A 9,236-nucleotide genomic window follows, 5' to 3' on the forward strand; every position below is an offset into this window, starting at 1 on the left:
GTAAAGTCAGTAAGAAATCTTGTTGACATTAGAGAACTGCCTGCTCCAGTGGTATAATAGAGTAAATGGGCTAGAAAGAGAAGTGACTATAAGATTGTGATGTTTGAGGTTTCAGAAGCGGTGCTACTATTAGCAATGTTAAGATTCTGAACTTCACTACATGAATTGCTGAGTTACGGTAGAGAAAAATATCTTGGTGCTATGAATCAACCAAGACATCAGAATGCTAGATTGATTATATACATGAAGGATCCACAAACTTTTTCTCTAAAGGGTCAGAGAATAAATATTTTAGACTTTGCAGACTCTAGGTTCCTGGCACAATCATTCAACTCAGCCACTGCAACTCAATACCAACAGAAACAGTACAAAAGAATTAGCATGTGTGTGTTCTAATAAAACTTTATTTATAACATGGGGTAGAAGGAACAGACTTGGTCAATGGGCTGTAGTTTAGCTATACCAATAAGCGTGATGACAGGAGAAACAGTAGAGAAGAAGACAATGAGCTGGGTCATAACATCTTTGCTGAATGACAGGAAGTGATGGGAAAGCTGGCATATCAGAAAATAGTAATAATGTAGCTAAGTCTGATGAAACAATTTTCAAAGGAGCTGAGGTTCAGGAAAATACCTCATTCAGGCCCTGGGATATTTAAAATGAGGGGAAGAAATTGTCACTGCAGTAGCTGCAAATCAAATGGTGTACCTAAGGATAGCCAGGTTTCCATCAGAGCATCTGATGGAGTTGAATTGAATTATGTAGGAGATTGAGCTGAATCCCCACTTGAGCACAGGCCCTGACATGGAGTCCAAGTCTGTCATACAGCTAATTCCAGTGACTACCATACTTGGTACATGGTAAAGATTCAAACATATAACGAACAAATCTGTATCTTTGTATTCCAATTTAAGGAGTAATGTCCAAATTCCTCAATAAAACATACAAGACACACCCACCACCACCAATCTGATCCTTGCATACCTTCCAATCTCATCTATGCCCTGAAAATACTGAACTATGTGCAGTGCCATGAGTCCACATATTCCCAACCCTTGTCACTTAGCTGATTCTTACATACATCATGACTCAACTTACTTTGTCCATTGAGAGAGCCATTTCTTACGTAGCAGAGTTCTAGGTCAGGTGTACCTCCTACATGCCCCCTACATAGCACTCTTCTCCTTTTAGCACTTACCATGTTATATTTTTAAAAAATAACTATTTGTTTTATCCATTTCTCTCACCAGATAATAAGCTACTTAACATTATGTCTTATTCACTATCTCCCCAGTGCCTAACATAGTTCATGACACCTAACAGGCATTCAAATATTGACAAAGTCATGAACCAGAAACATACAAATTAGCTTAAATTGGAAACACAAAATTTTTGAAATAAGCCATCACAGATTTATTTTTTTCAAACAAGAAAACAGGCCAAGAAAGATTAAGTGACTCACCTGGTCAAGCCATGGTATCCTGAATCACAATTCTCTTCCCACAAAATCTCAGCAGCTATTAAATCAAGCTTATTGAGCAGCTATTAAATAAAGCTTATATGAGCCTCCAGAATACAAAAATATTATTAAGAACCAACCATTTCAGCTTCATCTACCCCAGTTCTAGTTGACTGTATTAACGGTGGAGATCTCTGATGTTAATTATTAATAGCTTTTCTGCCCAGAATAGGCCAGTCTTTAAATGAATCAGTCTTTTAGATGCCTTTCTCACACACTGCAATTCATGTTTATTGCACATTTTGATGCGAAAACCATGTAGAGTTACAGCCTGTCATCATTATAAAAAATATATTCAAGAGCATAATGTAGATCTTTGAGCTTAAGTAGATCTCAAATGTCTGCCAAACACCAAAAGGTGATTTGGTTGACTGTGAACACTAGAGATACAGTTCTGTCTGCACCTTCATCAAGAAAAGCCCTGTAGTCAAGTGCTTCTGTTTTCAATGGTTGCTATGTTATACTGCAATTGTGTTACTGGGCAACAACTCAGAAGCTAGGATGGCAAGCTCACTAAGAAACAACTGAATCAAACCAAGATTTATACAAGTATACTCAGACAACTTCTCTTTTTTATACCACCTTCAACTGATGTAAACTCTTTTTTTATAAGCATCAGATATAGGCTTTATAGCAAGCCTATAATATTTACCTGGAACTTTTAAAGAAAGACATATCTAGAGAATGACTCCAAAGGAGAATGGTGAATTTTAGCTTCCTCATTCAAAACAACTGAAGTGACAATTTACAGAAAAGAAATAACTGGGCATTTCCTGACTTTCTTAATTTCTTTCATCTTGGACTGTACACCAAACCCACTGCAATCAACCTAAGTCTGACCTACAGCAACCCTATAGACAGAGTAAAACTGCTGTAAAAGGTTTCCAAGCTGCAAATCTTTAAGGAAACAAACTACTCCATCTTTCTTCCACAGAACGGCTGGTGGGTTTGAATCACCAACTACCACCTTTTTGGTTAGGAGTCCAACATTTAACCCACTGCACCACCAGGCACCTTCTTCAACTATTCAAGTGCCACGAGTCAGTTCCAATTCATAGCGACCCTGTCTAAGGCTTCCAAGGAGCAACTGAGTCTGAGCTGACAACCTTACAGTTTGTGGTCCAGTGCTTTATCCCACAATGCCACACCAGGACTATAGCTAAGCTACACTCAAAAGAAAGATTAGACTTGACAGTCATGATCTCTCCATGACACAAAATGGGCAGACCTGGTAGAAAAATGTACTTTAAAGAATTGCTCATTGAAGAAAATCCAATAAACGTATGGACAAAATTTCAGATATTAAGTATTGACCAGGTCAAAATGATGGAAAGAGGTTAGGTGAGGAACTGAGAAGACAAGCATGAGAGGAAGGGAAGAAGGAGGGAGTGGGAGAAAAGAAAGATGGAAAAGAGGAAGGAAGGGAAAGAAATACTGATTGAGATGTTTAACACTAAGATTCTACTAAAGAAGAACCAGGAAATTGACCAAACTCCTCAAGCCCACTTGGGAGTAGTGCCAGCATTCCCAAGGGAGTCCCTACTGCAGATGCTGTCATGGGAAACTCTTAAAACACTGACTTTCTAGGAACAGAAGCTTGCCTTCTGATGCCAATGAATTCCCACCATCCCCACCTTTAATCCCTTTTCTTATGGTTTAAAGTTATGCTTCATTTATTCTTCTTTCACCAATATTCTTTTACTTCCAGTGTACTAAGAAAAGGCGGGGGGGGGGGGCGGGTAGTAGAAATGTACCTTTGTAATCTTTAAGAAACATTTTATTTGGCAATTCCTATTTGGAAGAAACTAAGGAAACATACAGTTCATTGAGATCTGGTGCCCTGCCCTTAAGAAGCTTACAATCTAATTGGGAAAACAAGACAAATATTAATAAATAAATAAAACATGAAGTATCAAATAAGTATGACTGACAAATACTTAAGATTTCAGAGATCCTGATGGAGGTGAACTATTAAGAAAGGGAACATTTTCGATTTTAAGGAAGTAGGGAAGAAATCAGACCAGGCAGGTAGAAGGGCATAAAGAATGGCATGAAAAGGATTTTAGAAGGTAGTGAAAAAAACAAGCCTGACCAGAGCCTCGTTTTTCCAAACAGAACATAAACCTGGTAACACAGGTTCAGAGGAACTTTCAAAGAGTTTAGGTTAAGAAATGTGAACCTCAATAAGTAGGAATGAGTACCTCCAAAATCTTTTACATACACATATACATTCCTGAAAAGTATACATGTTGTTGTTAAGTGCCTTCGAGTCGGTTCCGACCCATAGCGACCCTGTACAGGGTTTCCGAGGGTGTAAATCCTTACGGGAGTAGAAAGCCTCATCTTTCTCCCGCGGAGCAGCTGGTAGTTTCGAACTGCTGACCTTATGGTTCGCAGCCCGATTCGTAACCACTACGCTACCAGAGCTCCTTGAAAAGTAAACATAAACTAGACAATTTGAAAAAACTTACTCAATCTATTATGTATGACAGTTAAAACAAAACTCATTTATTTGAAGCAAACAGGGAGTGTATAGAAAATACAAAAAAAGAGAGAGAGAGAGAGAGAAACAATACTGACAGCTCACTAATCTTTTCATTAAAATTCCATTTTGAAAAGCTCCCGTCATAGCGCTGTAGAATAAGCACTGGACTTGCTAACCAAAAGGTTGGTGGTTTGATCCCACAAGTCACTCCTTGGAAACCCTAAACAGGGTCGTTATGAGTGGGAATCAACTCAATAGCACTTAACAAGCTCCTCGAATTAGAACTTTATGGAGTCCTGGTGTGGCGCTGTAGGTTAATGCTTCAGACTGCAAAGTCATTTGAACTGCCAGTTTGGTAGTTTAGGCTCACCAGCTGCTCCTTGGAAACCCTATACAGGGTCGCTACGGGTCAGAATCAACTCAACGGCACTCAACAACAGTGGCATTAATTCTGACTTCTAATAGTTTACTAAGTATTTCTATGACACAAATCATCCCTGAATTTCCTTCATCCTGAACTTAGGTAATATGAATCTTATATAATAGACAGCAAACAAATCTGCCTCTTTATTCCATGAGGTTATTTCCTGTATCTTCCATGGCTGTTTCACTACACAAACATTCTTGAAAAGAGTTTGAAATGAAGATAGTCCATGTCTCTGCTCACATGACATGCAGAAATGTGAGCTGTCCATGGAAAACTCTCTCTAAATTTTGACCTTCCTGTTGGGATAGTATTAATTTTAAAGAGTGCATCGTGATTACATAAATGGACTCCTGGTATGAAGCTATCAGATCAGCACTGGGCTGTGAACCACAAGGTGGGCAGTTCAAGCCTACCACTTGGCCCTTAGAAATCCTATACAAGGTCACTGTGAGTTGGAAGTGACTCGACAGCATTTAACAATACTAGTTTTGCCTAAATACTGACTAGTTCATTACTTCAATATCAGCATATGGCAAAGGAAAAGGGGGAAAGAACTAAAAGTCTACTTGCCTTATTCTAGCAGAGTAGTACGGATATGATATAAAGAGCACCACACTTCAAGTTTCAATTCCAATTATTAGTAGTTTGAGTCAAAGAGTCATTCTCACAGTCCCAACGTGTCTAACTGCATGATCTACTTTCTTATTTGAAAGGTTACTGCATTCAAAAGATAATTTTTTACATGCTCTGAACACTGACTTACATTTATTGGTTAAACCAAGGCTTAAAAACTACCTGTTGATAATCAGTGTTTCAATACCCAAGGCCTGATGAAACTGTAAACTATTTGATAGGCTCAAACATAACAATCGTGGGGATGGCACAGGGTCAGGCAGGGTTTCATTCTGTTGTGCCAAAGGTCGCCACAACCGACACCTAATAACAACAAATTGTTTTAGAATATTCCTGAATACAGCTTACATATTTCTTCTGGTTAGCAAAAATAATACTTAAAGGGAAATATCCAGCATACTTTGTTTGAAATAAGCAAAAAGCACCTTAAACGCATATGCAAGTCTCAGTAGAGTCCTATATGACACTGAAAAATGTAAAGCATCAGAAGAATTCTAAACATAATGTGCTTAAAGTCAAGCCTTGCAAACAGTAAACTGTAGCCACCTACCTACAAGCTAAACTTAGGAATTTAGAGGATTCTGAATCCAACTAATTGTAGGACACGTACTTTCAATTATATTCTAACTGAATATTGGACTTGTTTACGGAGATGTTGCTTGGCAACAGCAGCATTGCTTCAACAACCTTCTCCGCTCTACAACTACTCAAGTATTTTGGGCAGATAACCTGAACATATTATGAACCATTTCAGATGGAAAATAAAATTCAGCGCAAGTCTCTCCTTAGACATAGATAGCTATTAAGATTTTATGGAAATCGCTTCATCACTACAACTAATGTGACCAAAGGCTTTAAAAATATTTGGCACTGGGCATTTCTTAAGAGCAAAGTGCCCTTTTAACGTGATGAAAAGTTGGACACGTTTGCCAAAGTATTAATTTAAACCCGGCATATATTACACTTGCAGTTTTTAGACAGCCAACATCTTAACATCACTGGTAACACCGTCTTCAAGGCCATATGGCTTTTCCATGACAAATTAAAACCATACATTTACCATCATTTGTTGATTACAACGGAACGTGAATCAACAAGCTCCAGAAAGAGTTTCACGTGCACTTCATTAGCTACAAAACCTGCGGTACAGACTACTTTTCTAACTCGTGCTCCAATCATTTTAAGAAAAATTAAAAATTAAAAAAAAAACAGAACGAAGAACACACACACAAATAAAAATAAAATTTAAAACCCACCAAACACGGGTTTTACAAACTACGGAGAGGCTAGCATCCCGAGACAGAAAGGTTACGTACCAGACTCCCATCAGTCCTGCACCCAAAGCACTTAAAACTTAACCTTGCCTGCTGTTCTGGCCTCACTGGCCTCCGGGGGACACTTCCACAGCTCCAACCACCTGGACACGCTCCACTCTTCTCGCCCAGGCATTGGGGCTACAAGCGACGGCCCTACACCTGGGATATTGGTCCCGGCGGCCGCTCACGACCCAGACTGAAGAGGAGGAGCGGGAACCCGAGAGCTGAACGGGCCCCTCGGGCTCTGGACTCTGGGGAAATCTCAGAGCTGTCCCGGAGGGCTCCGAGGGTGGAGAGGCGGAGCGGAGAAAAGCCCCGACTTCTTCCCGGTGGAAAGACCTCCGCAGAAGTGCAGGGCCAGACCCGGCACGGAGTCCGGGCCAAGACGCCACCCCCCGAGCTTGCCGCCCGCCGCACCTCAAGCCCAGCGGAGCGAGCTCAGTCTAAAAGCCCGGGGGGCGCGCGCGAAACAGGAAGTCCCGCCCATATGTCAACGTCACCGACGCCGCCGACGCCTGCCGATGTCAGGGAGCCGTTAGAGGGAGGGGGAAACAGAGTCCAGACTGGAGCGGGCGGCGGCGGTGGAGGTGGGAGCTAGAGTGTCCGGAGATCCTTCTCGGAGGGCACTGGGAGAAGCCGAGACAACCCCCACCCCCGAGCCTCAAGGGGCCGGAGTGACGCTCTTGGTTGGGGAGGAAACCAGTCTCCCTCTCCACCGCCCATCCTAGTGTCTCTGGAGTCTTTTCAAACCCTTTGGGACCTCTGCTTCTCTCTTACCGCTGTTCGCCCACTCTTCGTTCTTCAAGGGGTGGATGGTTGTTCTGCCTGCGTGCTGTCGAGCCCGTGGCTGCTGATGGATAGGGTCCTATCAGCCCATGAGTAGGCTCTTCTGACCTGGAGGAAGTGCCCAGGTCAGGACCAAGGGCCCAGAAGAGAGTCCCTCCCTGCCGCCACACCTTCTGCTCCTAACCTCTCCTTGACCTGCTCTGGGTAACAGTGTGAATCAGGTGGTAAACTAGAGTTGGAAGAGAGAACACTAGATTTTGAAAATATAAACTAGTGTGCCGAGGCTGGAAATAAGATTTTCAACCTTTCAAAATAGGTTGATGTTAACTGCTATGGAGTGGGTTCCCATTCAGCGACCCTGTATAGGATTTCCTAGGTTTTAAATCTTGGAGGGAGCAGAAAGTCTTTTTTCTCCCACAGAGAGGCTGGTGGATTCGAACCACTGAACTTGTGGTTCACACCACTAAAATAGTGGGATCAAAAAGTTTGTGGGGGAAAAAACCCCTTTTCATTCCATTTTCCAAGAACTTTTTAAAGTCCCTTGGAAGACCTCCTCCTCACCTTACATTTAGTACCATGGTTTTTATTCTCACCACATTGTCTGGCACAACTTATCCCCAAATTTAACATGTTCCGGCTCCAGTTATGATTGGATGAAATGAAAAAGGAACCAATCAAAAGTCCTTGACAACATCAATCCTTTCTCCATTTATCATGATGTTATCCATTGGTCCAGTGGTGAGGATTTTTATTTTGTTTACACTGAGGTGCAACCTATACCAAGGGCTGTGGTCTTTGAGCTTTATCAGTAAATGTTTTAAGTCCTCTTCCTTTTCAATAAGCAAGGTTGTATTATCTGCATATCACAGGTTGTGAATGTGTCGTCTTCCAATTCTGATTCCAGCTTCTTGGAATATTTGCTCAGCATACAGATTGAGTAAATATGGTGAAAGAATACAACCCTGGCGTATACCTTTCCTAATTTTAAACCATTCAGTGTCCCCATGTTCTATTTGAACAACTCCTTATGAGAACAATGAAGTGTTCTGGAATATTCATTCTCCGCAATGCTGTCCATAGATGTTTGTCATGATCTATACAACCTAAAGCCTTTGAATAGTCAGTAAAGCACAGGTAAATGCCTTTCTAGTATTCTCTGCCTTCAGCCAAGATCCATCTAACATCAGCAATGATATCCCTCGTTCCGAGTCCTCTTCTGAATCCAGCTTAAACTTCTGGAAGCTCAATTATCTTTAGCAAAATTTTGCTTGTATGGAATAGTAATGATACTCTCTGATGATTTCCGCAATCCATTGGGTCACCTCTCTTTGGAATAGTCACAATATGAATCTTTCCAATCTCTCTTTGGAATAGTCACAAATATGAATCTTTCCAATCAGTTGGCCAGGTAGTTGTCTTCCAAATTTCTTGGCATAGATGAATGATTGCCTCCAGTGCTCCATCCCTTTGTTGAAAGATTTCAGTATGTATTCCATCAATTCCTGGAATTTAGTTCCTCACCAATCAATGCCTTGGACTTCTTCCTTCAGTTTCATTGGCTCTTGATCATATGCTACTTCTTCAAATGGTTGAACATGAATCATGTCATTCTGGTACATTGAATCTGTGTAATCCTTCCATCTTCTTTTGATGCTTCCTGCATCATTCAGTGTTTTACCCATAGAATACTTCAGTAGTACAAGTCGAAGCTTGATTTTTTTCTTCAGTTCCCTCAGCTTGAGGAATACTGAGTATGTTCTTACCTTTTGTTTACTAACTCCAGGTCTTTACACATTTCGTTATAATGTTTGACTATCTTCTTGAGCTGACCTTGGAAACTTTCTATTCAGCTCTTTTACCTCATTTCTTCCATTTGCTTTAGCATCTCTACACTGGAGAGCAAGTTTCAGAGTTTCTTCTGATATCCATTTTGGTCTTTTCCTTCTTTCTTTGATGACCTTTTGCTTTCTTCCTGTATAATGTTCTTGATGTCTTCTATTCTTCAGTCTTTAGTGTCTAATGCATGTGTTCTGACAGATGATCTCTAAATTCAGGTGGGATATGTTCATA

General features: G+C 40.9%; 1 pseudogene; it reads left to right on the plus strand.

The window, feature by feature from the left end:
- The window catches only part of LOC102811682, a 40,249-nt pseudogene extending 33,271 nt beyond the window's left edge, over positions 1-6,978 (plus strand).
- The last annotated feature ends 2,258 nt before the right edge of the window (positions 6,979-9,236 follow it).

This window comes from Chrysochloris asiatica, unplaced genomic scaffold, assembly GCF_000296735.1.
Source record: "Chrysochloris asiatica unplaced genomic scaffold, ChrAsi1.0 scaffold00174, whole genome shotgun sequence".
Lineage (NCBI taxonomy): Eukaryota > Metazoa > Chordata > Mammalia > Afrosoricida > Chrysochloridae > Chrysochloris > Chrysochloris asiatica.